Source organism: Phocoena sinus, chromosome 7 (genome assembly GCF_008692025.1).
Source record: "Phocoena sinus isolate mPhoSin1 chromosome 7, mPhoSin1.pri, whole genome shotgun sequence".
NCBI lineage: Eukaryota > Metazoa > Chordata > Mammalia > Artiodactyla > Phocoenidae > Phocoena > Phocoena sinus.
In genome coordinates this window covers 67,151,520-67,169,245 of record NC_045769.1, presented here as the reverse complement: position 1 = coordinate 67,169,245, position 17,726 = coordinate 67,151,520, and the positions used below count along the sequence as shown (strand labels likewise).

At 39.3% G+C, this 17,726-nt stretch overlaps 1 protein-coding gene across 2 annotated transcripts in view; it reads right to left on the bottom strand.

The window, feature by feature from the left end:
* The window catches only part of GALNT3 (polypeptide N-acetylgalactosaminyltransferase 3), a 46,726-nt gene extending 42,009 nt beyond the window's left edge, over positions 1-4,717 (bottom strand). The window contains exon 1 of one of the 2 annotated variants that reach the window (XM_032637933.1): positions 4,305-4,717. The gene's annotated coding sequence lies outside the window, so the exon portion shown is untranslated. Of the gene's footprint in view, positions 1-3,987; positions 4,246-4,304 lie in introns of those variants that run through there. The other variant, XM_032637934.1, reaches the window with a different exon arrangement.
* Between the last annotated feature and the right edge of the window lie 13,009 nt (positions 4,718-17,726).

The window sequence follows — 17,726 nt, the reverse complement described above, 5'->3', positions numbered from 1 at the left end:
TTTTGATGGGATAGAGTTTCTGGCTTACACATGTAAAATCTCAGGTAATTATGACATCTTAAAGATGTCCAGCAGGCAACGGGATAGATGAGATGAGCAAACTAGTTTGGGCAGTTTGAAACAATTATAGGGAAAAAAGTGTAGCTGGGAAAATAATCTCTATTTAGTGCCAAAAAATATGAGCCCAACCTAGAGAATGACTGAAGGAGACTTCATCTAATTGCCAGTAGTCACTAATGACCTAGAATTCAGAGCCCTACTTGTCTCTGCTTTGCCATAAGTTAATGCACTTTGGTCTTTTGCCTTTGCTGGCATTGATTTGAATTCATTGTTGCTATTGGCAGTATATTAATTGTGTTAAGATTACCCAAATCATATAAAACTAATTATTCTGATGATTGAAAATACTTCCTTCTCAATTTTATAATCATAAAAGATCTGGCATATCAAATGTATTTTTACACTTTATGGACCAGAAAATTGAATATGTCTGAAGATGATTTGGGCATTGATCATTTCCAAAATATTAAATACATCAATATTTTCTTTTGGAGAAAAATTCCTTTTACCAGGAATCTGAAGGCATGTTAAAATTAAAAGCTTCTATGGAAGGCTTAATCATCCAATCAGAGCTTCCAAGCCTACATCCCTACAGGTCCTAGGGATCTAATTTCTTAATTTCTCAATCTTTTTGGGGGGGTGAGTGGTATGATTCCCACAATATGTCTCATATTTGTCTCACTGTGAAAGAAAAATATATATTAACAGACTACAAACCAAGTAATAAACTTGCCTGCTTAATGATTTTTTTCAGACTCCATCCAGCATTATAACTCACCCATAAAATTTAGAACTTATAATAGAGCTGGACAGAATTCTTTTTCTCTCTCAAACTTTCACTTGATAATATTTGGTATTATCAAGATTATACTTGGTAACTTCAATAGTTACCATCAAAATCCCTTCAGAAAAACCTTTTCAGTTTTTTCTATCCCCAAAATACTACAGTATGCTGAGAAGCCATTTAAGATACAATAATGTACAATAAGATTTCACACAGTTCTTAATGTTTGAGAGTTTTGGTCTAGCACCAGATCCTAGAGTCTCAAGCCCTCCAATGTTTAATAAGGATTATAGTATAATTTTATATATTTTTAAAAGTACAGTTTGATTTTCTATTCTGTGAATGCATGTGTGTGTGTGTGTGTGTAAGACACAGTAAACTGGTAGAAAAATCAGCCTTAAAAAAATGTAAATTCAATAGGATACCGCTATTTTTATTGTAGGTTCCAGCCCATTGTGGTCAGAAAATCGATGAAAATCAATGTAGTGTTTTAAGACCAACGTTTTTTAAAAGTAAATAATAGAGAACATCCATGCTGTAGGATTAAGTATTGTGTTGAGGAATAGAATGCATTTCTAAGGATTGCAGTCCAAAACAAAAAACAGTTTAAAAAACACTGATGTTAGGGAAGTGTGCTTGCCAACCAAAAATCTAGAGTGTTGCAAATGGAAGGATGACCCTGGGTTGCTGCCTCATAAAATATATTTTAAGCCAATATAATAAAAGATCAGAAGACTAAATTATGTTGTCCGAGTTGACTCAAAAAATTAACTGTGGCTCTGAAATACCAAGAAAGGATTAAAAATCTCAGTCCACATGGCATCTTCAATACACATGTGATCCACAATGACAGGTGAAGAATTACGGCCTCAATCTCCCTGGAGTCAGGCATCATCTGGACAAGTAGAAGTTAGGGTAAATCAGAGCTGGACAAAGAACAATTGACTATTCTGTAATTACAAAGGCCTTACAAACTATATGAGACACAACAAGGTAAACATCTTATGATAAATGAGAATGTAGGTGGTGAAAAGTACAGATAACATGAGTCGTGAGTCAAGCCACTCAAATAATAATGCCATGTCTACCACTAACTTGCTGGGTGAACTGAAGTTAGAATATCTCTCTCAGCTTCAGTTTATCACAAACTGGATGGGTTGACTAGACATCCAAAGTGAGAAGGGGATCCTAAGAATGCTAGGGCTAGAAGAGATTCCTGATTTAAGTCCTCATTATCTTAATCTAGGGGAGTATTATTTTTCCTATTTTACAGATAGTTTAACTGAGACACCCTGTTACTCTAGCTAATGCAAATATGTTACATTTCTCCCTAAAATTAAGGGTAAAGATAATCTAATAACATCTGGCCCAATAATCAGTGAAGATTAAATTAATACCCTACACTCAGAGAGCAATACCTACATCTAATTTTTAAATAGTATTTAGCACATATATCTCTCCATATGGAGACAAGATTAAGAGGACAGGTGAGGCTCTTTTAAGAAAAACAGAAAGCACTGGTTAAAGGCATCAAAATAATTATGTCCTATTGTGCTGCGGTTGACTTTTTAACTTTGCACCTTTAAAAAAAACAACTATATGTGTTTCCTACAGCATTTGATGTTAAGTGTGCAATTTAAAATATATTTTTTAAAATTAGCAAAGATAGAACTTAACAAATATAGGCAGTGAGATTGCCATTTATTATTAAAATTTCTATGTAAAAATGTTAGTTAAAGCATTGCAAAAAGAAAGATGCTTGGTACAAACTCTTCAGAATGTTTTAACTAATATGTATGCTAGACTTCAGATATTAAAAGTTAAATTTAAAGAAGTCTATTTGTAGGGTATGACTTTAACCTCATGTATTTTAGACAGAAACTCAAAGAAAAATTTATACAGTAAAAGAAGCAACAGATTTTCCCACAACCAGAAATTCTCAAATAAATGAATTTTTAACAATACAATTTGAATTTAAATGTCTTCATTATGTAGTATAACTTTTACAGCAAGTTATGTTCACTTAATAAGGTTTTCTGAAAGCCAGAGAAATTGGTTACTCCTTGGAGTTCTAAAAACAGAAATAGTTATTTGATAAATTTGAAGTGAGGTGTTTGGATGAATATTTGAGAGAGAAGGAAGTGCTTTGATGGGCTTTGAAAGAAAAGGAAATAAAGTCTAAGGTAAGCACCAGTTTCACCCTCAATTCTTAGGCTTCAGAAAAGCCTAATTAGGCAGGGAAAGGAATTTGGGCCTGGCACACCCAGGTTCAGACGTGGCAGGTTCCTGAAACAAAGTTTTTTTGAACCTTTGAGTCATATGCCACAGGCAGACCAAAGCCGCGATAGGCAGGTCGTTTAGTTAACAGGTCCTTCAACGCGATGGTGTGCGGTTGGTGAGTGGCAGTTAGATTTCCTCCTGCCACGAAGAAAATAACTTCTCGATCAAACCGGAATGTGGGCGCAGCTCTGGCTTAGGGAGCGCACCCGGAAAAGTACAGAGACCAGAAAAAAAAAAGAGAGAGAGAGAGAAGGATGTCCGCGTCCCGACCGCAGAGCGCCTTCCAAACCACTCGGAAACCATTTGAACGGCTCGGGCGGCCACGGTTTCCAGCCTAGGACGGTCTGGGGTCCGGCTGGGAAAGTTGCCGGGCCAAGCCGTGCCCTTCTCGTCGCGGGTTCGCCCCTCCGGCCCCCGCACCGGGGCGGCAGGAGACCAGCAACCTGTGAGCCCGTGAGGAGCCCGCAGCCTCGCGCCCGGCCCTGCCCCTCCCACCCCCCACTAGGCCACCCTCGCAGGGACCAGCTCGGGGCCCCCAGGACTTCGGCCCGGGTCCGGCTCTTCTGAAGCCTCCTTACAGAGACCGACAGGGGGCACTGCGAGTGACAGGCAGGAAAGGGCAACCCCCGGAGCGCCACCTCCTCCCCGGTCTCGGGAGTCCCTTTCGGCCTCTCCCGAGGGCCAACTGAAACATCGCTCTCGAGACCATCTCCAACCGGCCACCGGGACCTTCCCCGTCTCTCCGCCAAGTGAGCCCCCGTGTCTGTCCGACCCCCCCGCCCCCCCCCCACACACACACCTCCGACGCTGCCCAGGGGCAACGGGTCCCCCGCCCCGACCCGAGCGCCGGCCCGCCGAGTTACCTGGCGGGTGGGCAGGGCAAGGCGGCGGGAAGCGGCGGCCGGGCGGGCGCTGGACGTGGGCCGGGCGCCAGGTGCAGGTGGCGGCGGCGGCGGCGGCGGCTCCGGTGGCTGTAGCTACAGTTGCCGATTAGTCCAGCTCCTCCTCCGCCGCCGCCTCCTGCCTTCCCGCGGGGCCTCCGGCGTTGCCAGGGAGAGGCCGAACCGAGGCTCGGCTTCCTCTCGGAGTCTCCCAGGTGAGCTCCAGCCTGCGACGTCGGCAGGGGCGAGGCCCCCGTCCCGCGCGTGCGCGCCAACCTCCTGCCCCGCCCAAGCCCTACCTGAGCGCTCCAGGTGAGGACCGAGGACCGCGCGCGGGGCAAGGGCGCCGTCCCAGGCCGGGCGCGGCCGCTGCGCGGCTCCTCTCTCCGCGGGAGGCGAGGCTGGTTCTCGGCGCGAGGCGAGTCTCAGCCCGTCTGCCCTGGGGAGTCCTGCTCTGACCTGGTGGTAGGGGTCACCTTGTAACCAGAACACGGTCTGCGTCCTTAGGGAACCAGAGAGTCTAGATTTCCCTCACACACACTTCCCTTCCTCTGCGTTTTGCCAAAATGAAGGGGTGCGCTGCCCGGAGATCCGGGGGCCCCGTGCCTCCGAGGACCACCTCATGACGGCAGCAGTGGTTGGCTCGTAGGGTTTCCACGAGCAGGGTTCAGCAGCGTCTGTCACCACTTAGGTTCGTGAGCTATTGGGTGAGCCTCCTTCCCATGCAGTCTTGATTTCACCACTTGACTCACTTCAGCGCAGCTAGTGGTTTCCGTTTCTGCAAGCGCGCGCTCTGGTAGGGGCGCCTCACGTCCAAAGGAGGAGCCTCCCTCTTCCAAAGAAGAGCCTCTGGTATTTGGCAGAGCCTCGCGAATTTGGGGCGCACCACCCCTTCCTGAGTTGATATTGAAAGGCAAACCAATTCCTAGATGAGAGGGAAAGCAGCGACAATAGAGAAAAACCCGCTGTCCTTGTTTGAAAAGACACTGTGGTTTCCTAGAGAGGGCTTGCTTCTCCTGGTGGTGTGCTTAAACCCAACATCTATTGGCAAGGTGAGAACGCAGACTCTAGGGAGATGGTGGGGTTTGCCGTTGTTTCTAAGACAAAAAAAAATTTAATTCCTTTCTGCCTGTCTTCCTTCTGCTGTTCTGAACAAACATTGACACACTCGAAACCAGGACTTAAAATGACCTTTCTACTTTCCTATGAACTTATTCATTTATTTGGCTCTATCTTCAATGTTCACAGGAATATAAATACGAAAAGAGCTGCAGATGTTTTAGTGGCATGCTTAATTACATGTTGGCAGATTGTCCATAAAGTTTGCCTGTGGCCTTCCTCCTGTATTTTGACACATACTCTTATGGTTCCCATTTATTGGTATATTAGTGTTATGTGTGACCTAAAGTTAAGGTTTGGAAATACTGGTTAGTACAGTATCAACAGATGTAGCTTTAGGACTCAGCTAGTCTGACATTGGTTTTAGCATCCACAGTACTATTTTATATTACACTCATGAATTGGATTTAAAACTTTAGTTAGTTGTTTGTTTTGTGTATTATGGTTACTTTGCAAGCATCAAGGAAGCATCATATTGCAAACATCAATATGTTTATGACATTTTAATATCAGTACTTACCTGCAATTTTTAAGCTCTCCCCCTCTTCCCCCCAAAAGTTCAGGAGCTACTTATGTGCATTACCATACCAACTAGATAATATTTGTCCTTAGAGCCGTAGCTAAATACTACCTAAATTCTACACCACCCTCCTCCTTCTTAAAAATATTCTGCCACTTTCTTTGTTGTTTGCTTTTAAATGGAGATTAGAGTGTTAGTCTTTGGGAAATTTGGGAGAAATCTTAAATGTATAACCAAGGAGTATCTGTATCTCTTGTTTTGTACTACTCATCCCTAAATGAAGCAGGAGCCAAAGCCTATCAGATTTTTGATGTCCCACCAAGCAAAGAGCCAGAATTTTCACTGACAGAGCAGAACAGAGCAGATGAATATAGAATAGCAATCTGGAATCCAAGGACTGAAATGCATTGACAGCAAGACTAGTAAAGCCAAATAATAACTGAAAAGAGAAGCTAGGGGAGACCTATAAAAAGAGAGAACAAGCAAATAGGACCAAAATGCTGCATGAGTGAAAAAAGAACAGGAAAAAATATAAAAATCAGAAATTACTAAAAATTGACTGTCAGTTTTATGATGAAGACAGATAATTTAAATAAGGAAAACAATATTTCTGTGTCTGGCATACCTATTAGCATTACGTCTGAAAGCAAAGTCTTAAAATTAATGAAAGTTACTTACTTAATAATCAAATTAAAGTGCTGCAGGCCCAGAGAAAAATATTGTCATGCTGAAATGTTTAATGTCCTAAATGCAATCAGTTGAAAGTATCATCCTATTCAAAATTATGGAATAGAGAATTTGTTTTATAAAGGGGAAATTAGTATGTCATCATAAAATAAAATCCAGGAGACTCAGTGTAGACATGCTTTTCAGAAACAAACTTATTTTAATACTACATGCTTGGCATAAAATGGCAGTTAAGATAGAAAACCAAACAGATTTTATACAGGAAGGAAGACAGACATTCTCTCTCCCCCCGGCCCCCCGCAGGAAAACACACACACACACACACACACACACACGACTAACCACAAATGCTCGTTTATATGGATTTAAAATAATACTCACTGTTTAATCATTTCTGTTAACATGTAAATTAATGCCAAGACCAGTATCTGACACTTAGTAGGTACTCAATAAATATTTGTTAAATGAATAAATAGATCCATTAAATACCATGAAAAAACCAATATGCAGAGTGTCTTGAGCAGAGTACAAGTCTAATGCCTTAAACAGTATGGAGAAATAATCTGGGCAAGTAAGAGTAATGGACTAGGAATCTGAGGGCCAAGCTTCTAATAACAGTAGTTACCAGTTATCATATACTTATGTTTCAAAAGGCGCTATGCAAAGAAACTTACACTCCTATGAGTTACTTCTGGGCTTACATTTTCTCTTCCACAAAATAAGATAATGGTATAATGTGATTGCCAATTCCTTTACACACTGATTCATGTAAATGCCATGATAATTGTCAGGGGAAAAAAAAAAAACCTCTAGGTAAAGGAATAGTAATGGAAAACAAATATGAGGATATGTAAATTACTTGAGATTGAAATTTTAATTCAAAAAATTATAATATATAATGTAACTAGTGAAATTGTTCAGATTCACTAAGTCCAACTTTAAATGTTTTGATTTCATCACTTGACTCACTTCAGCGCAGCTAGTGATTTAACTTTTAAAAACAATTTTGCCTTATGTGGGAACTGGAGTCTCCAGTTCAGGATCTCAAAGTCAAATTGAGAGTTTTGGCTCAAAGACTAAACAGATTGAAATAATTTCTACTAAAAGAATTGAAAGGCTATTGATTTAAAAGGAGAATGATGCTGGTATCATGATGAAGAGCCACAAATATGTGGGTATTTTTTTAAAATAATGATTCAGCGTAATTCTACATTGTGCTTAAAATATTATGAGTGAAAACATAGATAGATTATTTTTAGTATGGACCCCCTTGGACATTGTCTTGTATGAAGTTTACTTATGATTTTTCTCCCCTGTAGGCTATCATCAGCACAACCATCTGGGACTTTCCAAGATGTACAAATTTCTATGACGGCACTATTGCCTTAAACTGCAACAGAATTATGTCTTGTTAATCTTGTATCCTTAATGCTTGGCACATAGTAGGTGCTCAATAAATATTTGATGAAATAGATTGAGTAGAGTGCAGAGTTTCAAGCTTTTAAGCATTAGCATAAGAGCAAAAAAAAAAAAAATACTATGCTGAGTCAGGCTATATTCAATCTAGCCAGCTCTAAATTCTGACAGTGGCACCAAAGGATATTCTGTGGGAAAAGATGGGGACAGTCCTGCATGATGTTGACCTCAGAGAAGTACTCCAGGTATCCCTGACTCACTTTTTTCCTCAACTTATCTCTCTATTGTCTGTAAAACGATTGTTTAAACTGTAAAGCAATTCATGTTCATTATAGAAAAATCAAAAAATGCAGGCGAATTTTGAAACATACAAGATTTCTCCCATAAGGATAAATCAGTACTAACTACCAGACCCTTTTCTGTTATATATCTTTCCAGATATCTATTTTTATTGGAAAAAGTTGGGGGGAGAGGAATGTGAGATATGAAGGGAGACAGAGACATGTTTTTAAAATAAAAAGTATATCATTTGGGGGTCTTGTTTTGTATCCAAAGTTTTCTACTTAACATATATTTCCACATCAATAAATTCACTTTTTTTTTTTTTTTTTTTTTGCGGTACGCGGGCCTCTCACCGCTGTGGCCTCTCCCACTGCGGAGCAAGGCTCTGGACGCGCAGGCCCAGCGGCCACGGCCCACGGGCCCAGCTGCTCCGGGGCATGCGGGATCCTTCCGGACCGGGGCACGAGCTCGCGTCCCCTGCATCGGCAGGCGGACTCTCAACCACTGCGCCACCAGGGAAGCCCAATAAATTCATTTTTTTACAGATTATTTTTAAATTACTGCATGGTTTCTTTTTGTATAGATGTGTTTAATCAGTCATTTATTATGGATAATAAAGATTGTCTCCAAATTTTGCTATTGCAAACCATCCTGTGATGATCAAGCTCTTCATCTGTTGAACCATTTGTAATGATTTCCTTCTGACTTTTATTAAGCCACTTTGTATCAATCATTCAAGTTCCTAAACAATGACGATATCACTAGAAGAATCATATCACAAAGACAAACAGTAAAAAAATAAACAATTTAGCATTTTCTATTTGTAAGAATCTTAGTTACCAAACTTTTATGTAAAGGATGTTCATTATGATTAAAACTTTATTACTTCAGAAATATGGAAGTAGAGTGCCCCCTTATTTTAGAAAAGTCAGATCTTTTACCATCTCCTGATCATGCCACACTCAGCTTCCCACCTCTGAAAATCCATATATCTTTTGATACAATATTCCTCCCTCTCTTCACTTCTCCAAAACCTCTTTAGCCCAGCTGAAGACCCTAGTCTCCTACAGAGACTCCAAGATCAGCCCAAATCACCTTGATACTTTTAAATTCCAGTGCGATGGCATAAAATAAACTACCCTCCTCCCTTGGTCCCTACCCTCTCCTTACTCCAGTATCATGAAGAGAGAATTGTGGAGAGACACTACCTGGGTGTGGTATCATTTATTGCCAAATAGGTTATGAAATTTGTTAAATAACTTAAATCACAGAAGACAGGGATGCTCTTTTAGCATAATAGGTCTAAGGTATTATACCAAAAGAAATAACATCATTGTAATTAAGTTAAAGAGAGAAATATTGATTTTTTCATGCATACTAGAAGGAAAACTTTGAAGGAAATTATATTTTTCAGTGGCTTTGTTTTTAGTTGATTAACAGAAAAGTCATTTGCTCCTTCCCAACATCTAATCACAGAATAAGAATGCACCTGTTCTTTATTCCCAAGGGAGTCAGCAGACAGACCACAGCCCACTCCTCCCCTCTGCAAATCTTCAAGAATAGGCGTCCCTGACAAGCAGCTGACATTTGCAGCCACACACACAAAATCACTGCTAGGGAAGGAAATGTGCTTATTTCTGTTAGAAGGGTTGATGGACCACAGAGAAAAGGGGAGGGGAGAAGGAGATATTGCAAAAAGGGGTTAAAGGGCTTAGAAATGATCAAGAAGGAGAAGAGTAGAGCACAAAGGACTCATTCATGTGGGACATCCTCTGAAGGCTTAAGAGCAGTCTTGGGAACACATCCCTTCCAAGGCCTGGTAACGTGGCTTCACTCCTGGGATTGAATAGGGAGCAAAGGAGATAAACTAGGAACAACATCCAATTTCTTTCCCTCTTCCCTTCTCCCCCCACTGCAAACTCTATGCAGCTTTGTAATAACTACCGAAATCCTGTGGGAAAGACCTTAGCCTTCATCGAGATCCAGTGTGTATTTGATTCACACTAAGATGATATTCAGCTGGGCCTCTACTAGCCTAAACAGTGTTTTGTGTGAATTAGAAAATGTCACTAATAGGCAGAGGGAGTTCATGGGCTCATGGCTTGGCAAGGGGATGACCCCATCCTCCCAGTAGATATAAATTCACTCCAAGTCATCCAGCTGGCTGAATGGAGCCCAGAATGCACTTCAGCCCTACTTGTCCTTTGACAGGATACCTTTATGCAGGCAGGGCACAGCACACACAACCTTGTGTCCACCAGGTAAAGCCTGTTTCCTCACCCTTTGCATATGGAGTGTTCTGCCACCTGTGTTGACCAATAGAATATGGTGGAGGTGATGTTATGTGATTTCCAAGGCCAGGCCTTAAGAGACTTTTTACCTTTTGTGTTTAGCCTCTTGGAATGTTGCTATGCCATGAAGAAGCCCACGGTGAAAGGCCATGGAGAGAGGCCCAGCTGTCCCAGATGCTCAGCTGATCTCAGACCCCAGCCGATCACCCGTTGAATGCAACTTTGTGACTGAGCCCAGGCAGATAACAGCAGAAGAACCACCTGGCCAACCCAGTAAATCATGAGAAGTATTAATTTGTTGTTGTTTTAAGCCACTACGTTTGGGGGAGTTTTTTAAGTTATTTAACAGTTTCATCTAAATTTGATCTCTCAACAGGAACAAGCGCCTTTTATACTTCTGCTCCCTTTGTACTCTCCCAGTTCATACAGAGAAAACTTTTGAAATGCAAAGGTTTGGATTTATTGGAATTTCGAAGTCTAAACTTTGAATGCGCAAAACATATGCCATAAACCCTATATTTTGAAGAATATGTGCTCAGTTGGAGCTAGTTTTCTCTTCCCACCCCAAATCTTAATGAAATGTGTGCAGAATGAGGAAAGAGAAGATAGGCGAGGTGGGCTGGGGCTGAGGGCATTGGGAGAATGCCTGAGAAGAAGCCCTGTAACCTGGCTGAGCAGAAATGCCATATTGCACAACCGTATGCGCCACCATTCACAGAATGGTGTGCAGAATAAGATGTGCCGAAATGCAAACTTGACGCTAAGAGCCAGACTGGTGAGGTGACTCTGAGAGCAGAAAAGAAGCTGGCTTCATAGACCCTAATCCGGAGAACAGAAAGACCCCCAAGTTTATTCCTTGCCTAATGTTAAGTAAGAACAGAAAACACTTCTAAAAGGCATCTTGAGGCAGACGGGCCTGGTACAGCCCCAAAGCCCTCTTGGGCCCCAGGAAGACTCAGGGAGGCCCCAAAATGATTTTCAATATAAGTAAGAATAGATGTGAGAAAGAAATTACCCTTAGGTATAGATATGGAGAAATAATTTTACATTAAGTTCGTTGTATATTTGATTCTGTCTTCAGAGCTAGCACCCACTGCAGGGCCTTCCATAGTAATAAGCACAAAATGATGCAAAAGAAATCTATATTGAATGTTCAGCCTCCATGGGATTTTCTTTGGCCTCTTATCTTACAAAAGCTCATTCTGTCATTGCCATTTCATAGAGAAAGTATGTTATTCACAACTCATGTCTTCTATAAGCTTTCTTCAATGAAGATGGTAATGATGATGCACATTCCTTTTTAGTTCCATCCCTTCCCTCCACAGTAAGTTTTTCCATTCCCTGAGACACCATTTCTCTCCCTTATCCCAAACCCCTCAAATGAAAAAGAATGATGGATAGGAAAACATGTATGACATTAGTGGGAGGAGACAGTAGGGCAGGAATCCAGAAGTCTGTGGTTTATGTCACAAAAAAACACCGGTAAGTGCTTTGGATGATAAGGAATGTGCTTATAATCTGTTGCGATGACTTGATATTCTTGTACTGAAAAAATTTTACTTCCTACTTTGACCTGTGATGTGGGGTAGGGAGAACATTTACTGAGTAATATCTTTGTACCAGGAATTATTCCTGCATTATCTAATTTAGTCTCCATAAAAAAATCCCTGTCATCTTTCAGGTGAGGAGATCTCAGTAAATAGCTCAAAGATGCACAGCTGATAGAGCTGGAATGTAAAAGCAGGTCTGTCAGACCCAAATACCTGTGTTCTATAAAATACATCATGTCAGAGAAGTTGTAAAATCATTTTGCCTTGAATCCAAGGGTGAATAATTTGGCATCTTCAGCTTGTCTTTAAGCATTTGTTGACAATTTCTATTTTCACAGTTTCTATTCCATTCATGTAATGATAACATGTGGAAAAATTAAGCAGTAAGATTTTTTTCACATATAAATCTTAAAATACCTTCAAATATAATAAAACCAAAATTGTTAATTTTGTTTCATATGAATCTTTCTTTAAATATAAGATTCTGGGGCTTCCCTGGTGGTGCAGTGGTTGAGAGTCTGCCTGCCGATGCAGGGGACACGGGTTCGAGCCCTGGTCTGGGAAGATCCCACATGCCACGGAGCAACTGGGCCCGTGAGCCACAACTGCTGAGCCTGCGCGTCTGAAGCCTGTGCTCCACAACAAGAGGCCACGATAGTGAGAGGCCCGCGCTCCACAACGAAGAGTGGCCCCCACTTGCCACAACTGGAAAAAGCCCTCGCACAGAAATGAAGACCCAACACAGCCAAAAATAATTAATTAATTAATTAAAAATGAATATCTGCTTAAAATAAATAAAAAGATGCTATGAAACAATGTCATACCAAAAAGCAAACACACTTATTTCTACAATCAAAACATTGAGGATTGCAGGATCCTCTAGATAACTCAGGAGGATAAAAGAAGGTATAAAACTAACTCAGTACAGTGCTCCATTTAACGATAGACGCATGAGTTGTTCATTTAGTACTTTAAGTACAAGGATTTCCCAAAAATGAATTGTTAACATTTTGGTGTGATTGTAAACCGTAAACTGGTAACATATTTTAAAACATAAACAAAATTCTCTAAAGTAATGCTTCATCATATTTAATAGTATAGTTTTATCCATTTAATTATTACTAGAAAAATAGAAATAAAATACCTCCAATTGATATTTTGACGTTAAAAATAAGCGTCTCTTACTTTTAAGTGATACATATACTTTAGTTGAAAGTGAAATACTTATAAAGACTTTTGGACCCGTTGGTCCAAATCTATCTCTTGACAAAGTAAAAACATAAAGTGAGAAGTACAATAAAGTTCATTAATATAAAAAATGATATTGTGAGTTTTGTAACTTAATTGTATTGGAGCCCATACAAACACACTAGATAGATGGAATTGCAGTGATGGATTGTGTTTAAGGAATCATTGTAGAAGAGTATAATATAAAACTATTCAGAGAAAAGGTAGAATGAAATAAAAATCCTCAAGCAAAATGTATTTTATAAAATCTCAGTGCATTTTCAAAATAACTTTTCATTTTTAAAGATTGTCCAAAGCAAAAAGTCTTGGGACAGCCTGTCAATTGGTTTTATGGAATTTGACCTTTTGTAGCATCACAGAACATAATGAACTAGACTGACTAGTTTTGCCATTTTTTTTCTTAATAGCATTTAAACACTTTCATAGTCTCATAGAAATCAGGAAATAATGTCCCAGACCACACACAAGTAGATGAATTATAAAGGACTGAAAATTATATTACTTTTAAGATATTTTACTTAGGTATAAAAATGGCAGTAATTGTGTAGCACCTTTTGCTTTTTATTGTTTTTACCAAATATTGAGCAGTTTCAAAAGAACATTTATTAAATATGTGCAAAATATAAAGAATCACAATGAAATGAACAGCTCTCTACCCACCACCTTCTTAAAGAGAAAGAATATTACTCTGATATTCCCCGTGGGACCCTATCAGGTCCTAATCCTTCTCAACTTTGAATTTTGTGCTAATTATTGTCCTGCTTTTCTTTAGTTTTGCCACATATGTTTGTATGCCTAAACAAAATAATGGTTAATTTTGTACATTTTTGAACTTTATATATTACGGAAATGTATGTGTAGTATTCTGCTACTTGACTTTTTTGCTGTGTAGACAATATTCATACGTATTTTTGCATGTAGCTGTAAATAATTTATTTTCACACTGTATCAGGTTTATCCATTCTGCTCTTGATGAACACTGGAAAAATTTCCAGGTGCATGTGTGAGAGAGAAAGAGATCACAAACAGTGCTGCTAAAAACATTCTTATACTTGCCTTCTGGTACATGTGAAAGATCTGCTCTTGGATAAACACCCAGGAGTAAAATATCTGGGTTATAGAAAATTTACCATATAGTGCCCAGTTGTTTCTCAAAGTGGTTATATAATACATCCCCATGGTTTTGATGGCATGCTCCTTTACTGAACTATACATACGCATATAATTATATATATATAAATAACTCTTTTTATATATGTATTACTTCTTTTCTGAAAATAATTTTATATACTAGAAATCTAAACACTATTAGTGCTGCTTTTTCAAAGAACCAGGAATTGTGAAAGATGTGGTTGATTGGGAATTTTTGTTATTTGTTGCCAGGAAACAAAATATCACGGAAAAAATGAGAAGAATGTTTCAGTTATGTCTTAACAGATGGAAAAACAAATGTATTTATCTTTCACTTGCCTTCTATTACACTACGATGTCTTCGTTTCTAGGACTGAAATAGGCATTCACTCTACTCTCAATCTTGGTCTTTGGTCTAAATAAGTGCAAGGGCTTATTGCTGACATTCAAAATAATGTGTTATACAAGAGACCAATTTCAGGGATGGAAGGAAAGCTGTACTTCTTTAGCTGTAACTTCTAAGAATCATCGAAATGGGAACACTGGAAAAGATTTCAATATCTTTTGGTCTCCTCCATAACTTTTTTGGTACATTTTTTTTCTCTTGTAAGACTTCTCGACTTTTTATTTATTTATTTATTGGGAAAGAGCTAAGTAATTTATGGTGTTTTTTTTCATCAATTTTTATTGGAGTATGCTTGCTTTACAATGTTGTGTTAGCCTCCACTGCACATCAAAATGAATCAGCCATACACATGCAGATATCCCCTCCCTTTTGGACTTCCCTCCCATTTAGGTTACCACAGTGCGTTAGGTAGAGCTCCCTGTTCTATACAGTTAGTATAACAGTTCTCTACTTTACGTTGAAGAGTGTTCATTAACTGCCCAACTGGGTATATTTCAAATACTCTAAAAGTTTGGACTTTACTTAACTAAAATCCTCTGGGTACAATACCACCAGAAGCACATGCCTCTCATTCACATCTAATAAGGTTTCTTTAATCAGTGCAGGCCTATAAAAACATGTTGTTCTTTAGAAGGAACATTTTGTAAATGCCAAAAAAAAGTTTTCTTTTTTACTCTCTTTGGTCAACATTCTACTCTTCAAAGCTTCCTAATCTTATAAGAACTCCAAATTATTTAAATTAGAATCAAGCAAATGGTAATATTATCTTGAAAGTTCCTTGAGTGGTACTCTCCCAGATCTTGTGCTCAGTTGGTTAATGTGTGTACCCCTGATGGTCTCTTGCCCTAGGACAAGAAAGCTGCAGAACCCTATTTTGAAATTAAGGTACAGTGGCCTAGATATTTCATGATGTGTTCATTCCAATGGGGCAATGTACTCACTAATATACATTACTCACTAAGGTACTCACTAAGAAGCATTTATAATATGCATTATAAATACTAATCAAGTAACCAGAGTTATTTATAAGAAATAATTGCTATTAACCTAATGAAGAATAATTGGGGCTTCCCTGGTGGCACAGTGGTTGAGAGTCCACCTGCCGATGCAGCGGTACGTCCTTCCGGTCCGGGAGGATCCCACATGCCGCGGAGCGGCTGGGCCTGTGAGCCATGGCCGCTGAGCCTGCGCGTCCGGAGCCTGTGCTCCGCAGTGGGAGAGGCCAGAACAGTGAGAGGGCCGCGTACCGGGGGAAAAAAAAAGAATAATTGGACATTAAATATCATGATAAGAAGTATATCACAGGTCTCTACAAAAATTAAATGGAGAATTGCAGAAAGTTTTTTGAGATTTCCAAGCGAAATATATATGGGCTCTAAATTATTTGGTCACCGTTATTCCTTGGATGATCAAGGGCTACTCAGTGCAGAAACGCTTTCTAACCTACTATCAAATATTGCAAAGCAAGCATATCAGCCATTAAAAAATCAAACTTCTTAAGCTCAAATAATGATACTAAGAGTGAATAGTAATGAGTGTGTATTATGTGTACTAAGCATTTTATGCACCTTATTTCATTTGCACAAAAGCCCTACGAGGTAGGTAGTAGTATTACCATGTTTCAGGTGAGGAAACTGATATTTAGAAGATTATGTAAGCTACCCAAGGCTACAAAGCCATTGAGCAGCAGAGTGAGGATTCAGCCCATGCAGGCTGTTATAGAAGCTTGTGTCCTTAATCACTGTATAATTCGGAATACTCTAATATTACGAGTTTTCCATTAGTAGCTTCCTTCTCACAGCTAAGAACTCTGATGGTCCAAACACTAGGTGTATATACTTATGTTTGAATGAAATGCCTACTTTGTACACTATGCTGTGGGGAGTGATATAAGGACTTACTATCCCTCTCCCCAAGGAGCTTACAGTGTTGATGGGGGGATAAAATGTAAACACAATACATATAATCAAAAGCAAAATATGGCAAGTGCCGTAAGAGACATACTGCGGTGATGCACAAAGGAAAGAAATCCTGTTGGCTAGAGGGACAAGAAGTGTCTTTGTAAAGCAAGTGATATGAATCTTTTGAGGAGCAGGAAAGTAGAAAGTCGGGATTTTGGACAAAGCAGGCCCTGCAGCTAAAAGCTTAAGGCATGTTGTAGGCCAGCCCTGTTCTATTTTAACCTGGTTGGGCTAGGACAGGTTATGTATAAAGAAGACCTAGTTGTTGGGGTGAGGAATTTGTGCTAACTTATTAGACAGGGAGAGCCATTGAAGGTTTGAAGCAGGAAGGATATCATTCATTCAACAAATATCTTAGGAGTGTCAGTATGTGCCAGGCACCGTGCTAGATGCTATGGTGAACAAGACCAGCCCATTCCTTGCACCATAGCTCCTACAGGTCAATGGGGGAGAAAGAGGCTAATTTTCACTCTCACTGAGAAAGTGATGACTGTATACAAAACAGGAGCAAAGACTGAGTAGAAACGAGTTTTAATGCTTTGGTTTTTATTTTCACTATTACCTTTTTTAAAAAAAGTTTTGTTTTAGAATAATTTTACATTCTATTAAAATTTATTTTAAAATAGTATTATGTAATGATCTTTTTCTGTTTTTGAAATGTGCTTATATAATTCATCTGAACTTCACTGAGTATATTCACAGATATGCAGAATATTTTCTTGATAATGATTTCTAATAAAGGTGTTTTATTTTTGCTCATAAAGGATTTTCAAAATCCATCTCTATTTTTCACTATTAAAATTGCTATTTGATCATTTAAAGGATATCATTCCATGTCAGAACTCTGTGGGATAAATTTCAGAAAGACTAAAGCCACTTTTTACAGATAGGTTCGTTGCACAATACAAACCGCCACTGTTACTAAATAGATATACATGTTGAAGGGATGTCTTTGTAACTTCTAAATTTGACTCTGATCCCTCTGAATATAGCAAATCACAAGGTTCCATTTGACTTGGAAAATTTTGTAATGACCAGAAAAGTATTACAAATATAGGAAAGTCAGTTTAAAAAGAGGTCCACAGGAAAGGTATATAAACCAACTGCCCA